Raw genomic sequence first — 22,026 nt, 5'->3', positions numbered from 1 at the left:
TATTGTTACTGGACTCAAACCTCTATCAGAGAGTTACAGGCAATTACAACAAAAGCTTTCATGCATGAAATCCTAGCTGGCTTTTATTGATAAATTTCCAAACACCTCCAAAGACTTTTCAAATTACCTCTCCCCTTATTAAAACTTCTCTCATACATTTTAATTTCAGTCAGAGTTCACTGGATGGGAGCCTACCTTACATGCACTTGAGAGGATAGCATATGCCCACATGCACAGACAGGTTTCATTTATCTCTCACAGAGGAGATGGAAGGTGCTTCATTATACAGAGAGAGAGAGAGAGAGGGAAAGGGAGAGCAAAAGCAAGGTAGAGAGACTGAATCAGCTCTCCTCTTCTCAAAAGCCATTTCTCTCAGTATAGATGAGTGCCATTCTCTTTCAACCCTCTGAAGGTCAGATTAAAAAAAAAAAATATATATATATATATATATATATATATATATATATATATATATATATATATATATATATATATATATATATATATATATATATATATATATATATATATATTATTATTATTATTATTTTTATTTTTTTTTTAAGAGTGTGAGATTGAGTGTTCATTCCCAATCAAGCCATAATGAGATCTTCTGTCTGAGTTAATAAATATTTTCCTCAAAACTAGGGTATTGCTTTCAGAACACATTCAATAAAGACAAGGAAGATCTCCGATTTAATGGCGTTTTTAAACCACTCTAGAAATTTTGGACAGGTCCACTTGGACAGGTCATTCTCAAATAGGGGTGCGACAGATCGTAGATGGTCCATATGGACCAGCCAGGTCCCACACATGTGATTCATGGATTAACTGTTTATTTTAACCATAAGTAAGTGAAAGTTAATTTGCACATTTTGTCTTGCCAATTTACACATTCAAGCTATTTTCACTCAAAAAAAATAAAAAAAATAAAAAAAACTGGATGAGTGTTAGCATTAAGTCCATGCATTTGGTCTTAGAGACAGCAGCCAATAAATACCTTCTTCCATCTGCTAATCAAATAACACCACAGCAAATAACACCATGAGTTTTGTGATCCATTGCACCACTAAACATTTCAGTCCAAGTACTACTTTCACTACTTTTCAAATCAGAGTAAAAAACAAACTAGCTTAGAGTCTTTGAGCTTAAATTTTGTGTTGTAAGTAATTTTATGTGTTTTATGTGTTGCGATTTTATGGCACGAACCACCTGTAGGTTGATGCACAAAACGCAGACAGAATCCCAGAAGTTTAATGCGGAATGTCACTGAATTTGTCACATTTTTAATTAATTAATCAAAATTAGGTAATTACAATTAAAGCAAATCGCGATATGGACTAGTATCTTTAAATTTTTTTTAAGGAATAATCCCACAACATTTATTTTATGTTTTAATTTTAATAGTAAAGCCCCTTTGTTTGCCAAAAAATAAAGTTTACTTAATTTTTAGTAATTAAAAGATAAATTAAATTAATGTTTTATTATTAACATCAAAAGTTAGTTTCCACAAGCATTTCTGGAGTGCACAAGCTGACCGTCTACAACTCTTCAGAGGCTTTTATTGGCCATCATTTTATCATCAGAAGAAAATAACATTTTAATTAAATGCATGTTTGACCACACCAAAGATTGATCTTTAAAAAAAAAAGCAGATTAACTCCAATTATATGATGCTGTGAATAAACAGTAGTGCTGAAGGGCTGGACAGTTTCTTCTAAACTGTACAGAGTAACGTTCAGCACTGTGTATCATTTCTGTGACAAGTAAACACAAATACTTCTTCAACCAGGACTTCTAAAAATACTGGAGTGTGTGTGTGTGTGTGTGTATGAAGAGAGTGTGAAGGGTTTGGCCAGGGAATCATGAATTAAAAATGGTCCTGTGAAATCTCAAAACGTAAAATAAATATATAACCTAATGCATCTCGCAGAGTTTTTCCCCCCAGCACTCGAGGCCAATGGTGGTCCCGGGTCTTCCAATACGGGACGAGTTAAGTGATTCCAGAACTATGCATACATGTCAAGAGCAAACCACTTCCTGCAAAGCTCTGCGATAAGGGGAGGATAATAACTTGTGTGCATTGAGTCTAGGAGATAGACTGCCTTCTGTGCATCTGGGCAAAACAGGGACAAAAAGAGCAAACAAAAGCAGCTTTACTCTGATGTTGTTTCGTGTTCGGGCAAAATAAGTAATGTGTCACAGGAAGGCTAATGTTTACCTGTGTGTTGGGACTCATGTCACTGGTAATAAAGGAGATAATAAGATATCCACAAGCTTCCAGAACAAATACAGCAGCTGTGTTTTAGCAAGTAGCACCTGCTCGCAAAACACCTTCATAAAAGTATATACTATGAGTCAAAGTGAATGACAACCGAATTACCAAAACTTATTATGAATCCATCAAATTATTTACTTCTCAAAGGACACATTCACACCTCTCACAGCAGATGTTCTGCAACTACACCACTGTGTTTAAAGGAAAACATAGCATGACTAACTAGAGACTTATTCAGTCAGACACAGGACCCCAAACAGATTGTGATTTGTTTTGTACAAATCATTCGCAATTTAACACTGCAGCGTTTATCTGCTTAAGAGAGCTGCTCCCAATTTATACCACTTTAACCTTGAAAGATGGTTTGATACAGAGATGCACAGATGAATCGGCCTGGGATCAGTGATCGCACCATTGACAAGTTTTTACAGCTTTTCGTGTTTTCACTGTTATACACTCGGGGCACTATTACACATCTTCTGTACGAGTACAAAACCCCTTGAACAAAAACACACGTGAGCAGGACAGAGAAACGAGCCATCTCTTATGTAAACAGATGCATATTAATAATAATGTGATCATCAGCAATAGACAGCATATAAATGAAAACTGCAGAAAAGAGTAAAATGCTGTTACAGAAAGTGTATGTCTGTGCAAGCTTTGGAGGTATTGATGGAAGCGATTTATTGGATTATGCTTTGATAATCATACGGAATATTATCCATATGTAGTTTTTAACAAAAATTTGATTTTCACAGCTTTTTGCTCAAAATTATGCATTTTTATGAAACCTACCTATATTCAAATGTTGATAAAAAATAAATAAAATAAAATAAAATGTTTTAAGCTAGATTATTTTTTGTTTTGTTTTGTTTAAAAGTAGAGGCCCTGATCTTTATTTTGGTGTATTGCATATTCAAATATTCATAAAGAAAAATATGGATAAAAAAATTCTGTAGTATTTCTTACCGTTATAAAAACTTACGTAACCTGAAAACTTATTTTATTGCATTTTTCTGTGCTGTTGTTTGCTTTTTTTTTTTACTGACTTTTTACTTGTGTTTTTTTTATTTTTTGTTAAAATAAAACTTTGCGTTGAAGAAAAGCAGTTTTTGTTTGTATATGCTGTCAGTTGTAGTTAGGTGCATCTCTAGTTTTCCTACGTGGAAACAGTTGTATTTTGTGGCAGGAACACAACTGCTAGGGCTCAGCATGAGTTGGGTTGAGTTAAAAGAACGTACAGTACACATGCATTAGAACCTACACCAGGGCTCGCGAAATCGCTAGCTCGACATCGTGGGGCTATTGTGGTTTCCAGTCGGGCTACCAAAATTCTTCACTGTGCCTGACTGCTATCTTAAATGTTGATCTCCCGTAGGTCCTTAATATCTCCAAAAGTTAGTTGAATTGAACCACCGAATTGCCATTGTATGCATAGTTTTTCTAAGAAGATTTTGCTTAACAACTCGTTTTGTATTTCAAGTAAGAACGTAATATAATTTTCATATGTGGATGAACTGTTCTTTCAGTTATTATTTCTGATCACTGCCTTTATCCTGTGCAGTTTTGAAGAAAATTTTTCCCACAGTTTTAATATTTGCTCTGAAACTCCTGAGATATAAGGCACTGTCTGAACTTGTGTTGTGGCTTCCACCGTTCTGATCACAGCCTTGGGTCCATGTGGCATATCTTGCAGACAGGTTGAGGTATTGCGATCAGAGGCCTGTTATTCGCCTCACACCCCGAACTGTGCAGGCTCTCCCATCTCAGCTGGATGTTTTCTCTTTTTGTCTGACTCTGATTTTGACCCTGACACAGGCAATCTTCTCCAGCTGGGACCCTCTGCTGTGCTACCTGGGAGAGTGAGGTGTCTGTTTGTCGTGGGTCCATCCGCTAAATTGTCGTCAGCATTCAGTGCTCTGAAGGGTCTTGCTTTGCTGGTTCAAACACAGGTAGATACTTGGACATCACTGATTGGAAGAAATGGTATGGTGATTTTGAAATTCAGCATTAATGTGGGTTGATAGATACACTGGACTGTATGAATGTGATTTAATGGTGCAGTGTGTCATTTTTCTCTAGCAAAAACCCTATTGTGGAGTTTTTCTTTTGCTATTTCAACAAATGTGAATGCAAACACACACACACACATATATATATATATATATATATATATATATATATATTTGCATTCACATTTGTCTCCCATTCACTATAGAAGTTTATGCAATGACGACTTTACCTAAAAATGACAAGCATTAAAGACAAAATTCTGAGGATTTCCATCTGTCTAATGTGTTTAGTCTGTGACTCTCAAAGCCTTATGACAGGACATTAACAATATCCACTCACAATGCCTTGTGGAGAGAGATTTCCTGATCAGCTTTTAGCGCAATTTAATGAGACTAATTAGCAGTAGCAATCCTGAGATTCAAGTATTTAATTAGATCGTTCAACGACCTCTACAATATGAGCAAATATAATCAGTAAAGTGACAAATGTCAAGGAGATGAAGCACAGAATGGACTTTTGGTGGACTTTGATCTGTGTTGGTTAAAGAGGACAGCAAATACTTAGCTCAGCTAATCATGCATCCAGTGCCGCCGCTTGGAAAACTGGCATCCTCTGAAGCCTCTCGTCAGTGAATGCTCCCTGGGGTATCCTCTCGGCGTGATAAAAGGGGAGCTGTCCAGAAGCAGACAGATGTCTGACCGAGTTTCTGAGCAAGGAATTGTTAGATAGCGCTCTGCGTTTATCATATACATGGATCAAATGCAATCCAAAATTCTTGCCAAAGTTCTGTTCGGCGGTTCTTTGATGACTACTTGTGGCACCCATCCAGTGAAAAACATCCAGGCTCCGAATTTCAAGGCTGAAACAGTGAGATGTCCCGGTCTAGAAGTTAGCTTAATGAAATTAACAAGGGCCTGTGAACCATGACAGATGGCTCTATTGAAATGAGTGGAGCTTGAATTGTAAAAACTGGATTCTTGTTGGAATGCCAGAACCAGTTTACAGACAAACAACTTGATAGAACAAAAATGCCAAGCATGTTTAGTTTATTTCTTTCAGCAGATGCCAACTAGTTTTGCAACTTTCATGTTAGACATCGAGTAGTGACTGAGCACAGAACAAAAGTTATTAAACATGTCCAGTTAAGTCAAGATCATGTTCCATGAAGATATTTTGTAAATGTCCTACTGTAAATATATCAAAACTTAATTTTTGATTGGTAATATGCATTGCAAAGAACTTAATTTGAACAAGTTTAAAGGTGATTTTTCTCGGTATTCAGATTTTTATGCACCCTCAGATTCAGGATTTTCAAGTAGTTGTATCTCAGCCAAACATTTTCATATCCTAACAAACCATACATCAATGGACAGTTTATTTATTCAGCTTTCAGTTGATGTATAAATCTCCGTCTTAAAAAAATTGACACTTAAGACTATTTTTTTTTTTTTTTTTTTTTTTGTGGTCTATGATTACATATGGGAAGTGTTTTTTTTTCCCTGCCATTTAAAGTTGATAAGATTTTATTCATTTTAAAATATGAATGCTGGATTTTATTATTTGTATTTGATTTGCCCTGCTCCTCATGACAGAACACATCTGCGGACATTTTTAGGTCTTGACTCAGTTGAGAACCACAGTTGTATTCTTCTATCAAAAGAAGGACAATCCTTGTCCTCCACCATGTGACAGCATTCGCAGTTCCTACAAGGAAGATTATTTTCACACAGACACTGTAATGCTCACATATATACAGTGGCAACAAAGGCATCAGGTCTCCTCTTTGAGGATTGCAATTTTCTAGTCTGTTTCAGAGCATGCACCCAGAGGAAAAGAAAGGTTAAAGGAGGCTATGGGTTTCTGGTAAACCGTGGTTGTTAACAGGATCTGGGAACTTGTGTTTTTGTCTGAAGGTCATGTGAGGAGAGATACAATCCAAATGCACATCTGAAATTCTTTTTGAGCTAGGAGGGTTTTTAATCATTCATTGAATTTTAGTAAGTCTGCACAGGAAATTAATTCAACATCATTTTGCAAGTATGAGCTTGTCAAAATTGCACATTTTCCCTGAATATCCCACCAATGCTAAAAGCCCTTTGGTAAGCCATGGAAAGCGATCTCCTCCGTGACAACTGGGATAAATGGTTCAGGATTCCAAGGGGTTTTCTTTTATTTCCTCTGCTCTCAGGTGCCAAGAGACTAGGAAATTGGGGTCAATATGTAATACTACCCCTCGAGCAGCTACTTTAAGAAAAGTGTATTATTTAGGAACATTAAAGCAGGGCTCTGAACCAGTTTTCTTAATCTCTAGCTCCGAGGTTACCAGTTCATTAGTCTCTAGAGATTTGAACAGCATCCTAGTATCTGCCCTTTAGCTTCGATACTAAATTGTTAGTTCAGATAATTCACTAACCCTTACGTAAGGGGTAAGCACTCTCTGTTTACTCCCCTCCTTTTGCCTGACTTCCCACCGTGGTGTCTTGAAGTATATATACATCTTTATCGCAGCATACGTGATTAGCTGAACAGACTGTACCAAGCCAACTGCGAGCCTTTGCCCTGCAGATAATGTGCTATGTGTGTACCGCAAGCTTACTGTAGCATACAAATAAAGCAGTTGGCAAGACTGATGCAGGCATAGGATGTGTAAACTATACAAGATAATTAGAATACTGGTGCCTTTAGGGACGATTTGAAAAATTAATTGAAAAATGAATGTGTGAAATATACCACATATACATTCATTAATAAATTAATAAAATGACCAGCTGTATTGCTGGATTGTGACTGAGAATAGGTAGAATGATGGGGCAGAGAATGTGTTTGTACCTAATTATATGCTTGTGTCTCATTAAATTGCTTCTTTGTCTTTCCCGATATTCTAAATCCCAAGGCCTTTCCATACTCCAGATCAGGGAAGCTGGAGAAATTATCCTCACTTTCCCCAAGGAGATCATCCTCAGGGATGTCATCTGTTCAGTAAGTACTAAAGGCACAGAGGAATATATATATATATATATATATATATATATATATATAAACACATATTCCTAGGAGGCTAATTGCATGGGTTAAGGAATTATTGTCGCTAAGATACATGCTATAATGTAAAGGCTAATTTCAGCATGGGAAAGAGAGCAGTAACAGCTTGTCAATGCTGAATATTATCATAAATGTAAATTTTTGATTTGCTGGGAAAATATATGTTTGAGGTTAAGAAGCTAATGCCAGTCAAATGAAATGCAAAACAGGCTTTATATGGAAGTTCAATATAATTCCAATCTATTTCTGTTTGACAGTTGAACACAATGATTTGAGCTATTCATTGGCAGGTTACAATGCTGTTTAAAATGGATTATGTATTAAATTGATGTGCAGACGTCTACTGTATGATCTGCTTTCTAGTGAAAATCATCTTTGTGCATGGCAGATGTATTTGCAGTGAAAATTGCAGTGACCTCTGTGCATATTAATGGCGTGTGGGCTTTGTCTTTCACATGGTGAGAGAATGCCAGATGGTATGATGCTTGGATAACATATTTAAGCTCATCATTTTGATGTGCTATCAGCTAAAGTGCCCAGGCAATCTATTTTTTGTTGATTTCCATCGATCTGGATTTGTGCGTTAAATTGTGCACAATGTTTACACAATGCATAAAATCTGCATAGTTTATTGGCTGTTCAGTAATGCACAAAAATATGAGTCAGCACAAAATGGATCACGCTAAACAAAATGAAAATGGATGATCTCTTTTTTAAGTAGCCATTTGCATCACAAGTACAAATCATTCTATGCCTGTCATGTTAGTTCAGCAGATTTTGGCTTAAAGGGGTAGTTTACAAAAAAAATAATAATAGGAAGAAGAAAGAAAAATCTGTCATCTTTTATTTCTCTTCATGTCATTCATTTCAAACATCTTTTAACCGAACACAGAAAATGATCAACGTTTCCCTCTCCTGCTTTAACATATTCTATTGGCTATAAGTAGCATTGCACCTATATGTCTACTAACTCTCATTATAATAGAGTATTAGTAGACTGGTAGGGTTAGGGTTAGGGTTAGAATAAGTTGACATTTACTTGCAAAGTTACTTATAGTCAGTATATGTCTTTTGGGAGACCATGACAATAAAGAGTTAGCAGATATTAACCCGTGTGCATTGTTCAAATTCACTACCCTTTCGAGTTGTTTGTGGATGAAAACAAATGTTTAAAACAAATCCAAGAATTTTACTCTTTAATTGCCAAGTTCATAAATGATGTCACTGATTTGGGGGGAAAAACACACAAAATGACTTATTTTCAATGTAAAAGTAATTGTGGCTGGATTTCTTTTTTTTTTTTTTTTACTTTTTATAACAGTCTTGGGCATGTCAAAGATTAGTAGCAACATTGGCTTTGATGCAGTGTTAGTTTTTGTGCAGCATTAAATTTTTGCATAAATTTGTGCATAAGATTTTTTTCTCCCTAATTAGTTGTTGGTGGCTGTTTTTGCCCCATTGACTTCCATTATAATGACATTTTTTGATTGCAAAGCCATCACACCATATAATCATGCATTCTTGATTGTTTGTGGTTTTCCCTTTTGGGAAGAGGTAAAAAAATATATTTTTACAGTTGATCACTAGGTGGGACCATTAACCCTTTAGATAGGCCTGTGCAAAAAAATCTTGGAATTTTTTTCAAACATTTGGTAGTTTTGATCAGGACTGAGGTTGATTAATAGATTTATGCAAAAAAATTTGAAAAAAATATTTAGCTGGTACATTTTTACAGCAGTTTAATTTAGTGGATGTTTTCATCCACGAACAACTCGAAAGGGTAGTGAATTAGCCCAGAGTGTAACGTTGATTTTTTGAAAAAATTCAAAGCATTTTCCCAAAATATGGGTCAAAATAAGATTTGTCACCAAAAATCATTCCATTAGCTCAAACACAGAGAAAGTTGTGGCCAAAATAAGACTCAACTTTACCCCCTAGTGGACGAAAACGTCTCCAACAACGCAAAAGGGTTAAGCAGACAGTCTACTACTCTGATTAGAGTTGGTAGACATGTAGGTGCAACATTACTTATTGTCATCAGAATGTTCAAAAGGGACCATTAAAATAAAGTGTTACCCAATTTTCATGTTCGTGTGAACTATCTCTTTAAGAACGTCTTCCATATTTACTGATAAAGAGACAATTAATTAAAAAAAAAAGTAATTGTACATGCATGCTGCCCCTATTTCATGGAAGTTTTATTTCCTAAAGTATGTGATTTCATCAGATTGATAATAACAGAGTGACTTGAGGTTGAAATGAACAGTCAACCTTGACGATGACCCCTTTCTCCAGAAAAGTTTACAGCCAGTAAACCAAAATGCTCTTGAACCTGTTGCTAGGGGCAACTGCGTATGACTGCAGAGCTGACAAAGCAGGATGCAGAAATGTCTCCTGTTTAAATATGACAGAGATCAACCTTTTTGTTAAGTGACATTATTTGCCTCCAGATTAGGTTTGCAAAGGGGCATCTATAAAATACAACATGGCTTAAAGCCACATTAAAGGTAGAGTTCGCCTCAAAAATAAAATGCTGTCATTTATTTATCCTCATGTGACCTTTTGTGTTCTCCAGAAGAACAAACTGTACACAGGTGGAACAACATGAGGGTGAGTAAATATTCACTTACGAGTAAATTACTCCTCCAAAGAAAATTAGATTGCCTAATTACACATCTTTTCACTTAGCTAATGAAACATTGCTGATTTAATCACATTCAATAAACCTGAAAATCATAAGCAGGTCTTTTGTCTCAAAATGGAAAATTTAAAAATGCATTAGATCAATTTACCTCAAAAACATTGTTTTGCAATTGCACGCAATTAAATGATGGTCAGGACATCTTGCAGTGGATATTTACAGTAAAAATAGATGTTTAGTAAAAGAATTCAACACTTCTCCTAATTTGTTTTAATATCTAGAGCATTTTCTCCTAAGCCTTGTTGAATTTTTGACCCTGCTGTGCATGTACCAGTTTCAGATGTATGCACATAAAATATCTAAGCGAATCTTAAGGACTGATGTGAATGTCAACCTGTAAAATCATGTTAACCTCTCCGTCTGTGCTGTCATCAAAGCTGTTCTTACTGTGAGGATTCATAATAACAGAGAGACCTGAGGTTGAAATGAACAGTCAACCTTGACAATGACCCCTTTCTCCAGCCCTGTCTGCAGTCCTATAAAAACATTCTGTGTGTGTGCCTCTCTGTGAGAGGGCGTCTCTAAACCATTACAGGAAAAAGCAATACAAACTTCTGAAAGCTCTCCACGACTTCATTTTATGTATTTATGTAGCTACAAGCATTTTATTTATGCATTTCTTCTGTATAATGTATGCAGGAAGGTACCATAATGTTCATGGGCTTGATCAGCAAGAAAATAATTTACATGTGATGGCTAAATCATAAAGCTGAACAACAACGTCTCAATTCTGATGTGCTCTTGCAGCATGAGCGATTAATTGGCACATAAAGCAGTGCATTAAGTGAAATGTGCGCCATCTAAAAACTTGTAGATCATCTACAGAGCGATGCCAAAATGGGTTTTTGATATTCTCTAAACATTACAATGTGACATTAGGGTATAAAGTTCACACTGAGGTATAAAGATCTCATAAGTGCTCTGCCGAAGTAACAACTGATCAACACTGCTCTCATAAAAGCCATCTTATTTGACAAAACCTTCCAGCTGAAACAGTGAAATATTGTCTGTATATTGTCTGCGTGGGTTCAACCGAGTCTTTAGACAGTCACAACTCAGATAACGGCGATAAAAATAACTGCAAAGAGGTTTTCCTGAGCAGTCAGTGATTAAAGATGCCCTTTCTACAGCACAAAAGATGAAGTGATCCAGCCTAAACTCTTTTTCTGTCACATTTTCTTCATTTCATGTTCAGTTTGATGCGTTTTATAAGTAAAAAGAACCATTTCCCCTGTCTGCCATGAACAGTGAGTAATCATAGTGGTGGACTGATCTTAATTATTTGCATCATGTCTAAGGTATGGTCATGTGACATTATACACTCACTGCAGTCATAAATGTCTCGGTCTCATCATATAATTCACATTTGTAAACATCTTAAGAGGTTGTTAAACATGATGGTAGATGTCCTTGAGCAGGGTTGTGTACCTCAGAGTGCCGTCTCTGTGACTTCGTGTGAAAGGTGCTTCTTGTACAGACTCTTCGGAAGAGCGAGGTGATAAAAGGGAGGTTCCTTTAACAGTGATTAGCACCAGGGCTAGATTGCTTCAATTAGTGTGTAATCGTCTCTGACATTAGAGGTGAATGGCCTGACGCCTGGCCGATTCTCAAATACCATCACCCTCCGTCCCCTTCTGAATATCAATGATTAGCTTCATGGTCATGGCCATCATTCCTCCAGTGTCTTCCTTCAGGATATTTCTGTCCTTTTTGACAGTTGGATCATATCTTTGCATGTCACTTACATCATTTCACTTGTGTCATTTGCCGAGTCATTTCAATGCCGCCCGTCAAGAAACACTTCTGGTTCATCGAAGGCAAATGTCAGATTTTTTACAATTTAAAGGTCAGCAAACTGCACATGGCTCCTGGATTCTACAGCAGTTATATGGGACGTAAGTTATTATTAATAATAATACATTTATTTGAATTAATTTACTCACCCTGATATTTTAGTTGAATTTATTTATTTGATTAATTTTTATTTTTCAGTACAAATGTTATTATTGGCATAGCACTTCAAGATACTGAGCTGCTTGAACTCCACAAGTTTATGTAAAAACTTTTTGAGATTTGAGAATGATTCAAAGAGCAACTTTTGCTTCAGTGGAAGAGCATTAGACATTTACTGTACATATTTACTTTTTAGTAAATGAGGTCAATTATTTTTTGAATCCCAGATTGAGATTTCCATCTCAGACTGAGATCCTTTATATGTTTTAACAAAATGAACATTAAGCTCTTTTTTGCCTTTAGATCAAATGTTCTTTTTTTTTTTTTTTTTAAGGTCATAAGAAACATGAATTTAGCTGAGTGTGTCAAAGCTTGACTGGTGCTCAGAAACATTCTGAGTAAGCTGAAAAACATGTAAATAAGATATCTTGACAATAACATCTGTGAAGCTCTTTAATCTTAAAAGTAGACAGCAAGTCTTTAGAGACAGGAAGTGTCTTAGTTTAATTACTTGTTCGCTGTCAGAGTACTTCTGTTCTGTTGTACAGCAAACACTTGTGGCTTTATTGAAATGTGGTGCTTAGGTCCAGCTTTATCTTTAGATGTTTGATCTCTGTGCTCCAAGCATCTTATAACCATGATGGAATCTCAGCACAGATTAAGATGCACACTGTGACGGTAACTGTAAATTATTATTTTACTTCCCAGTTATTAAAACCCAGCTGTGTAGCCCATGCATTACTCAGGGATTCAGTGTGGTTTTTGATTAGAGTCTGAGTGATGGATGACTTCGGCCCTGATGAGGTCTATTATTTTCACATGACTTTGTATCTTCCCGTGGTCAGTTGCTGGGTGGTAAAGTTGTTCTGATATATATCTCTGTTTTTATGAGGATGGGCAGAGGCGAACTGAACCCAGCCGACAAATCTGAAATAAATCCAGCAGTTTCATACAGTAAAAATCCTTTATTTTCTCTCTCTTATATTTATCTCACTTAGTTGTTCCAGAGTATCCTCTCTTGCATTACCTTGACCTTTTCCAGTGTTCTGTTTGTCATGTTGATTGTAGACATTGGGATTATTGGTGTGTGTACTCACAGGTCTTTGTCCCTGCTGAGCTTAACATTAGTCTAGCATCTTCTGAAACATGTTTTATTATACCTTCCCACGCAAACTTGAGATGATCCTATAATCCCTGTTCATTGAATAAACTCACCTCATCACATCTATAGATGCCCACACTTATTTGCTTGTATCTTTTGTGTCTCTTACTGAGTTGCTTTAAATGGCTGGAAACTGTATATAATACATTTGCTTTCTTTTATATTACTGGCAAACAGCAGAAGTTATTGTAAAACAGCATTTTATGTCAAATAAGCCTTTCATAAGAATATGGACATATAATTACTATTTATTATTTTCCTTTTGGGCACTTAATGCAAGGAATATTCCACATATGTGACCCTGGACCACAAAACCAGCCTTAAGTCGCTGGGGTATATTTGTAGCAATAGCCAAAAATACATTATATGGGTCAAAATGATAGATTTTACTTTTATGCCAAAAATCATTAGGATATTAAGTAAAGATCATGTTCCAAGGAGATGTTTGGAAAATCTCCTAGTATAAATATATTAAAATGTAATTTTTGATTAGCAATATGCATTGCTAAGAACTTCATTTGGATAACTTTCAAGGCAATTTCTCATATTTTGATGTTTTTGCACCCTCAGATTCCAGATTTTCAAATAGTTGTATCTCTGCCAAATTTTGTCCTATCCTAACAAACCATACATCGATGAAAAGCTTATTTGTGCAGATTTCAGATGATGTATACATCTCAATAAAAAAAAATAAAAAACCTGACCCATATGGTTGGTTTTGTGGTCCAACTTCACATATGTGTAGACACATGGAGGTCTGTGGAGAAAGAAATGAAATGTTTGGCACTTGACTAATGTTAACTTTGGGCCCTGAAAAATAATGTTAACGTATACTGATCTATTAATTAGTATGATTAATTAATTTTTCTGAGTGTACAATTGTAGTGTGGATCATACGGACATAATGTAACATTTTTTTATTTATTTTTTTAAGTTTAACGTCTGTTAATGTTGATTAACTTATAGTATCACTGAAATTCTGGTACCGCAAGACCACTAAATAAAAAAATAAATTAAAAAACATAAAAAATATATGACTAAATTGTTAGCTTAAAATTTAAATAATTCACACAAACACAAACACACACACACACACACACACACGCGCGCGCACCCACACACACACACACACACACACACACACACACACATATATATATATATATATATATATATATATATATATATATATATATATATATATATATATATATATATATATAGCCAGACTTTAGTTTACAGCAGTGCTATTATCCACCTTTTTCCTGATGCACTGCCATTTGTAAATTCTATGGGTGTAGCTTCCGGTCTCAATAGCGTCCAGCTATTTTTAAAAGGTGGATAGTTTTAGTGATAAGTATATCTGTATATCTGTTAAAAGCTTTTTTTTTCCCCTTCTCCTTCTCCATTTTTAGCAGTACACTAGCATGACGTAAAAGCCAGAAAACCACAATTCTGATATCATGTAGGTTCACTAACATGGCATTAACCTTTTCAAACAATAGCATATTGCAAAAAACCTAAAAACCCTTTAAAAAAAGCCTAAAAACATAATAGTCCAAATACATACAGAAAACGCAAATAAACGAATTGATAAAGTCTCTTCGTTTAAATTCAAGTGTTGTGATAAGTGGATAAAATAGCAATGAATCATGAGAAGTATACTTCAAATAATTTTGAAATGTAGCCTCTCTAAAAGCTAGGGAGAGATGAAAATTACAATTCAACATCAGCGCTCGAATCTCACCTTCGATTAATTGCGTCCTCGTACGGCACTGCCTGGAAATACACCACCTGACCTCCTGATGTGGAGTCATTGAGGAACAGAAGAAAAGGTGAAATAAATATGTTCTGCCTAATCCAAATAAATGTAAATAACGTTCAACCGCAAGTTTTTGTTCCTTTTCCACTTCATTTACTCTGAAGGGAAGTGATGAATATTAAATGTGTTTACTTTGTCTCTCCTCTTTTAGGAAGAGCCCAGCCATAATGACACTGCCCAGATTGGGTGGCATTATTAATTCCACACACAAAAGCAATCGATCAATGTTCTTTCAATCTCTTGAAGCCACGATCCGGAGAGTGTTAATTGTGAAACATTCAGGGGAAGGATGGGAAATGGCTTCAGCAATGCTGAATTGGTTTTGACACAGTACGTTTTTATTCCTCGGATCACTAGGGACAATGATACAGTTGTTAATGGTCCAATTAATCATCGTCTAATCATTGCAAACCAATGGAATGTAGCATTCGAATGTGAAATTAACGTTTACGGGATCATGATTGTAACCAACTGTTAATGCTTTCTTCAGGTTAGTTATGTGCTTGTATGTGCTTGTGGTGAAATGCGTCTTAAAGTTTACCCATAAATTAAGTTCCTGTCATTATTTCCTCACCCTCATTCCTCAAAAATACATAAATGAGAAACGTGAGTAAATATATTTGTAAGAACTTTAATGTTTTGGTGAATTATTGCTTTAAAAGAATGTTCTTCATGTCTGGAGTGTCTCAAAGCTTGATTTCAGGTTGATTGTTCACATTATTTCCAAATCTTTTTTTTTATCCTGAACAATCGATAGAATGTCCTCAGGTAGGCTTCGAACATCTGTGCCTATAAGCAGAAATGTACAAGGCATGCAGTAGCATATGAATTGATCAACCAGGATAGAAGGTTTTCAAGCTTTCCAAAAGCTGCGTAGGCCAAGACAAGTCAACAGTTGAAAAGCAAAAGTTAATCTTCTCTTCCAGATGTTTAACCATGAGACTCAACAGTAAGAAGTTGCATCTGAAACACTGAACTACAAAATATTGCACCATCAGAAACAACAACATCACCTGTTACATGAAGTATATTAGTAGACTGAACATTATTCAGGGAGACGTGATGTAACATTCAGCCAAGGATGGTGACCCACACTCAGAATTTTTGTTCTGCATTTAACCCATCCAAGTGCACACACACAGCGTGAACACACACACACTGTGAACACACACCCGGAGCAGTGGGCAGCCATTTATGCTGCGGTGCCCAGGGAGCAGTTGGGGGTTCGATGCCTTGCTCAAGGGCACCTAAGTCGTGGTATTGAAGAAAATACGAGTCCTCTGGACCCACTTTATATTAAGTGGCCTTAACTACTATGTACTTACATTTTAATTAATAATTTAGTACAATGTACTTATTGTGTACATACACGTTTTTACATTGTACTTATATGACTTGCTCAAGGGCACCTAAGTCGTGTTATAGCCGGCCCGAGATTCGAACCCACAACCCTAGGGTTAGGAGTCAATCTCTCTAACCAGTAGGGCACGACTTCCCCAATTCCCCAATTGCACAACCCTTAATGGGTTGTGTAACATTAATAAATGAATTAAAAATGGCTTTCAAATTCCATTTTGAACTGAGGCAGGAAATATGATACAATATTGCAATTTGAATGTAAGTAAAATTCAAATAAATTAATGTAACTGTAATTTGTATCTAGAAAAGCACAGTTTGGGACAAACTTGTTTAAAAGTTTGGAGGTGGATAGATTTATTTGTTCATATTTATAATTTTGAAGAACTTTAAATTTATGTATAGTCATTTTACTCTTATTTACCTATGTTTTATAATTATTTTTACCTGATATGGCTTAGATGCTATTAAAAGAACAATTAATCAGGGTCTGGGACGAGCAGTTCAAACCATTATACTAAACGATTGCCATTTAGATATATCATACTGTACATGTTTACTTTTTGACATCCTTTTCATATACTTAAGAGTGTTATAATACCATTTCATGCTTGAGAAAATAGTCATTGTGTGAATATTAACGCAATATCTCTCTAGGCAGCTCATTTAAAATGAATGAACGCAAGCCTTGGGCAGAGATGGGCTTGTACAAACACCAGGAGCTCATTAAAACTAGATTGTTTTGTAATGTGCACCTGTCTAAAAGAGTAAGGAGGTGCAGATGTGGAGATGGACCGATCTAGGATCATAGGTTACTGGCATAATGTTCTTAAGATTTGAATAATTTACCATGAACCACTTCCGCAGTGAATGCCCTTTCCATCAGGCTGATGTTGTGGAAATTGAATGAAACCTAGAATACAGTCTCTTACCTAGGATATGGACAAATGCTACTTAGGTGAATTAGTTATACATACATTTGCATTTGTGTATGAATTACAAGGCTTGAATAGGCATTGTCTGAAATTAGGCTTTTATTTATTTATTTATTTATTTAATTTTTTTATATATATTTTTTTCCAACAAAGAGGAAAAACATGAATGTTTAAACTGCACACAAATGTGTGTATTTATAAAAATCTATAAAAGTCTCAGAATTTCTAATCTCTGTTACAGCATAACATTATCCAAATGTCTGTTCACCCACACTTATTTAAACTAAATCAACACTATTTTCATTTTCTAGGCAAAATGAGTAAGGATGCAGCTCAGAGTTACTCACACACAGAGACAAAAATAAATAAATAATACTTTTATACATCTTGTTCCATGTCGAATGAGTAATAGCCAGCAGAGCAAAGAATGAGCTCATTTTGTAGACTGTGCTCGAAAGATACGCACATGCAAAAAATATTTTAAATCCAAACATCACTCCGACTTCTACAACTTGTTCCCTGTCAAATTATGTTCCACTGGCATATTCTGTGTTCTTCTTGTATGTTTCTTTTTTATTTTTTTTATATCTTTCTGTAGTTTTTTAAATTCATGTGTTATTCCTCTTCAGCTGAAAATTCTGCTCTGGCATCGAGTAGAGTCTGCGAGTTACCATGGTAACCTATGTTTTATCAGCAGGGTAGTGTGTTGAGTCGTCAAACAGAGCCGCCCACATGGGTCTACGTGTCTGGAGAACATTGCTGCGTTACATTCCTGTGAGTGAACTGTAGCCCAAATCTCTGTACACAGCACTAATACTGAATTAGATTTGCCCGCTTTGGTTTTGTTCACACTGCATTTAAATCAGATGAGGTTTTTACATCCTGTCCGTACTGTTCAAAAGTAATTAAACAGATTTGTTTGTTGTGTGTAGTCACTATTAGTGTGTAGTCACTATTAGGTGTTACTATATTGGACTCCTCCCCCAAAATGACAATTATTTCGCTATTTCACTCACCATCATGTTGTTCCAAACCTGTAGGATTTTCTTTCTTCTACAGAATATCAAATAAGATCCAAAGTAATTAGTCTGGACCCTAACATTTTTCAAAATATCTTCTTTTATGTTCTACAGAAGAAAATTCATCATGCAGGTATAGAACAGCATGAGAGTAGACAGTTTTTGGGTGAACTGTCCCTTTAAGTATCACACTTGCTGTTATTGAGCCTTTGCTCATTTTTATTCAAGACATCTGACTGTAATGATGCAATCAAGAGCATCAGAGCTATTTACATATTCATAAATCTGTGTCCAACCCATTGTTCAGTTGCTCAGTCACCCATTTAATTATAATGATTGCCATGTCTGAGCACAAATGAGAGAATTTAGACACAACCAGCTGTCATGACTGCGTTTTTGTGGATGGCGCTACAGAAATCCAATCTGACCATTCAGGCTTCCCAATATTTCAAAAAGTTTGGATTGAGTTTTAAAAATATGGTTTGTTTTTTTGCTGTTGAGACTACAAACTAGCGGATTAAATGGGCGGATAATTGGATTGTTCGGGGCCTGTCTGAAGAAATTCTCCATCTGTTGTTGAACCAATGTAAAATCATTTACTCACGCTAATGTCATTTCAAACTCATGTGACTTTCCTTCTTCGGTGGGACACAAAAGGTAAATTTATGTAGACTCTACATTTTGCTATTTTCCATGCAAATGACCTGTACAGAGGTTAAGCAGTATTGAAAATGGAGGATGGATGGAAGAACTAAAGCTTTAAGTTTAAAAAAAGACACAAAAGCACCATAAACTACAGTATCATAAAAGTGGTCTGTATTACTATGCATCTAACATTTATATAGATCCTAAAGCAATAGAAGTCCACTTTATTTTACCAAGGTCCAAACAACTGAAGATTTCTGCCCATTGGCCTCAAGACTTACAACACGGCTGCTGCAAGTATTTTGTCTTTCCTTTAAAAATGTATGTTCAGTAAATCTTGACAAATACAGAGAGTGGATGTGTAACGTAAAAGGTTCTTCGAGGGCATATATTCTTCAGTACATGTCTCTTTGAAAACAGTTTGCTTTAATATAATGTTTTACAGCCTGATGTTCTCTACGTCTCTTTGGTCACACTGCACTGAATTTCTGGAAATAGAGCAAAGGATCTAATCAGAGCTGCTCTGCAGGAAAACACGCTCAGAAACAGGTTAGTGAAATGTTTGAATGCTCTAAATGCTTTCTTGGAAGATGTTCAAGGCATGCAAGACATACTATGAAATATGGAATGATCATTATTCAGTTTTAGTGAGGAAGGTCTATGTAATTTGTTTGATATTTTGACTCCGCTATGACATTTTTCTTTTTTCCTAGAGTCAGCTGGAGATGTCCCTATACAGATCACCATCAGTTCAACAACATACAACATCGTTTGCCCATGACACATCAAGGATTCATGCATCATGCAACAGCAGTCTGTTGAAGTAAACGTTTAGTTCAAAATACTCTGAATTCCCTTGAGCGAAGTGCTAAAATCATGAAACTGTGACAGAAAAGTATGGCTTTCAAGCAGGTCAGTGACCCTGAGCTCGCGATTTGACAGAAAACGACTCATTGCCCTTGTCACAGTGAAGACGGCTGATGACTTTCAGAGTCTGTGACGTTTTTGACAATAACTACCCCGATGAGAGCTAGCTTTTTGGACAGGAACTAGACTGCATTTTTGGCAGTGCCTATTTATTGCGATTGGCAAGATGATTCATGCCCATTGATATGGGATTTGATGACTCTGTGCTGCCAAGTGAGTCAAAAGGCACTTTAACCAGTATTATGGATTAAAAAGGTATGAATTGTAATGCAGTACATCTGACTTTTTAGATTTCATTACCATTTCTCTTTCCTACACAGGAACAGAGAGCAGTTTATATGAGTTATCCCACCTCTTTGAAGCTCTGCTCACACAATTTAATATTCCTTTGGATGTCGAATCTAATAACAACGTCCTTTAGAGTCGCAGCATTTCTCTTTACTGTCCTGGTTACCTGCCACCCATCCGATAATTGGATCAGAAAGAAAGAATTACACAAGGAAATATTTTGACAGCTTTTAGTTAAAAAGCAAGAGAAGATTAAGTCTCCAAAGATAAATTCTGGCAAGAGACAAGCTAATAATTACATGTCGACGTGGACAAACATGTTTGAGTTTGACATGATCTATTTTAGCACTCGGGAGCTTGTAGTTTGTTTACTGAGTGAGGAAGCAGACCTGTCATTTTTCACAAGCTCAGCAAACACATGATTGGTTCATACTGTACATTAAACTCCACGTGCGAAAGGAAACATTAAGCCTTGGTTTTGCAGACTAACAATGTTTAACCCTGGGGTTAACATCATTTTAAACCCTAAGTAAAGGCCAGTTTTAATGCTGCATTAAGCAACACTTCACACTTGTAATTTTGAAAGGGTTTTAGCACCTCAGTTAACCCTTAATTAGGAAACACATTTACTTTGCTAGCCCGAAACTGCAGCGCCAGACATATTCAGTATGTGAATCAAGCTGGTGATAGAATTTACAAGCAAGTTAAGTAATAAACAACCATATAAACATCTTCAGTGTTTACGTTAATACATATTTAGGCACTGTCATGCTAAGGTAATGGTAGAGCATTGTAGAAGTGCACTATTCACAGTTAGCCATGATTAATTTAGTCCATAAGTGAAAGTGTCCAAATACAGGGGGTTATTAAGATCGAGTGAGCAGTATTTGGGTCATTTCAGCATATCTTCCTCCTTGAGGTCACAAACATTTGAAAAAAAAAATTGATAAAGGTTATTTCATAATAATTTTTGAAACTTTTCAATAAAGGAAAAGTCTTTAAGTGCATGTTTGAAAAAACAAGGGTGAGTCTACACAACATTTCCAATGAAGGACAAGCAGTTATTAAACAGGTTATCAGTATTAGTCAATATTATTATTATTTTTTTTATCCTAGTGATTTGGTTCATATTAAACAGACACCACTCATGTATAAGTTTGTTTAAAGAGTTCATGCATTTAAAAAAAAAAAAACATATACATATAAAGCCTTCTTATGTAGCTAAAGTTTTGTTAGCTACTTTTTATCAATATTTTACAGTAAATATACTTTTTTTGTTTTTTCAGCTGGGTGGTTTCACATTAATATATCTTTTAGCTTGAAATGTTACAGTCTCAAAGTAGTTTCCCCAAACACTAGGACACATTGAAACACAAGTCTTAACAATTAAAGTCTGGACGCCTTTAAAAACGATCTCATCCGTTACAAGGTGTGCACATTGTAAATTAATTTTCTTTGTGGGATGTCTCTTGGTAGGACACTTCTCTCAATTTTACCCACTGTAGAGAAAGGCCTCAGCTTGTACAGAATACTTTTTGAGAGCCGCAGCAGGGAAGCATCTAAAACACAAGGTTCACTTCATCTGAGTGCGTCGCATGGCCCTCTGAATGCGTCCTTAATATGATCACACACTATTACCTTTGTCCCCTCTGTTGACCCAGCAGGGATGCTGCTTTGTTTTACCACAATTTTATTTTACACCCAACGTGCTGAGCCCAGCTCGCTTTGAATTAACTCTCCGCTTTACTGCCTGCCATCAGGAAACAATACACCCCTTCGTGTGGGCGCTTCAGGCAGCGGGACTGAGCGTGAGATGCTGCTGTGGAGAACTGACAGAAGCCGGAATACCGCAGTGCCTTCAGTGTAAATACAGCAGAGATCACAG

At 36.0% G+C, this 22,026-nt stretch overlaps 1 long non-coding RNA gene across 1 annotated transcript; it reads left to right on the top strand.

The window, feature by feature from the left end:
- The first annotated feature begins 17,974 nt into the window (after positions 1 to 17,974).
- On the top strand, positions 17,975 to 20,125 carry LOC128027766 (uncharacterized). The gene is made up of 3 exons (XR_008186798.1): positions 17,975 to 18,036; positions 19,372 to 19,475; positions 19,640 to 20,125. It is a non-coding gene; the product is annotated as an uncharacterized LOC128027766 (long non-coding RNA).
- The last annotated feature ends 1,901 nt before the right edge of the window (positions 20,126 to 22,026 follow it).

Source organism: Carassius gibelio, chromosome A14 (assembly GCF_023724105.1).
Source record: "Carassius gibelio isolate Cgi1373 ecotype wild population from Czech Republic chromosome A14, carGib1.2-hapl.c, whole genome shotgun sequence".
NCBI lineage: Eukaryota > Metazoa > Chordata > Actinopteri > Cypriniformes > Cyprinidae > Carassius > Carassius gibelio.
Note: the sequence above shows the minus strand (reverse complement) of the source record. Positions and strands in the feature narration are given on the sequence as shown.